Source organism: Suricata suricatta, chromosome 1 (assembly GCF_006229205.1).
Source record: "Suricata suricatta isolate VVHF042 chromosome 1, meerkat_22Aug2017_6uvM2_HiC, whole genome shotgun sequence".
Taxonomy (NCBI): Eukaryota; Metazoa; Chordata; class Mammalia; order Carnivora; family Herpestidae; genus Suricata; species Suricata suricatta.
In genome coordinates, this window is record NC_043700.1 from 140,935,809 (window position 1) to 140,937,374 (window position 1,566).

The window sequence follows — 1,566 nt, forward strand, 5'->3', positions numbered from 1 at the left end:
TCTCCCTGGAATTATGAGGATGTTCCAAAGAGCCTCCAGGTGGAAAACATTTGGTCTTGACATTACATAGAAAAGAAGGGAGAAGTTGAAAAGACAATAATCCTAGAATCAAGGAATTTTAAAAATAGGAGGAAGGATTTTCTCTTAATCTGTTATTCGACCAAAAACCTATAAACATATATATGGTTTTCAGGATGAGGAACTCAATATCAAAAATATAAAACTCAAGGTTGGCTGTGTATGAGCTCCGAGGTTTGGGGGACTTATTTGCTAACTCTTTTTTCATTAATGCTATTTACAGAAGTAGAGGAAATGTACTTTCTTCTAAGAAAAGCAAGCATGGCAAGATATCAACTTTTCTATAGGAATCAGTCAATTCTATTTCTCTTCTAATTGCCCCAGATTCTTAAATAACTGACTTCTAAACTTTCCAAGTCCTGGCCTGGATTAAGTGTTTTCATAGTCTCCATCGAACATACAGTCTTGCTTACGTGGAGGATCATACCTTACTTGTAGTACTCAAATGGTGAAAGTTAAGGCTTTTTAAATTTTTTTTTATTTTTTTAAGGCTTTTTTTTTCTTTTACCCCCAGAAGAGGGATGTGAATATAAGAAAGTCTGCTACTCCTGTTTGCAAACTTTATACAAACGCCAACTTCCAAGAGCTAGTTTATGGGGAAAGGCTATTTACTTTTTATCTTTGCATTTTCTAGGGTATCTTTGAGCATAAAATCTTACACATGTAACTTTCAACAGTAAAACAATAAATATGAATAATAAATATTGAACTGAGAAGTCTAACCAAAGGAAAACTTTTCACTAATTTTGAGACCAGGAGGCAAAGAAAGAAAGAGAGAAGTTACAAACCTTACTAATTATTTTTCTTCCTTACTTTAACCATTGGCCATAATTTTAATAGAAAGATCTCCCAAATGTCTCAGCTTTCTCTTCTAGGAAGACTATATACAGGCATCATAGAAAGTAGATACTCCGTTTTTGCCTTGAAATATTTATCTTTCTGCAATGTGATAGGAAAACTTTAAGATCATAGGCCAACCTAAGAAAAATGATTGGGGCCCCAGGTGTCTCAGTCATTTGAGCATCCTATTTCAGCTCAGTTCATGATCTCACAGTTCAAGAGTTCAAGCCCCATGTTGGGCTCTGTGCTGACAGAGTGCTTGCTCATCCTCTCTCTTTCTCTCAAAATAAATAACTAAAATTTTAAAAAGAAGAAAAATAATTTATTCTTCTGGCAAATGTTTCTAATGCATAATTCACACTGACATACCTTTCTGTATGCAAGCCTCTGTTGGGTGATTTGAGTGAACATTTTCGATTTGCTTTTAGTGAGGAATAGCAAAATAGATGCGCCTACCGTACTTTTCCTAAGGTCAAGTCTCTAGTTGCACACGTGCCACACTAGGCAAATTTTCTATGAGGTCATATGTCATGTGTTGAAATTTTTGCCAGTTAGTTTCTACATGTCATTTAGCATTTGCCATACCTAGTGAGAGTTCGTGTGTGCACAAGTGGATTTGTCAAGACCATTTTCCAATTAATCCATTAA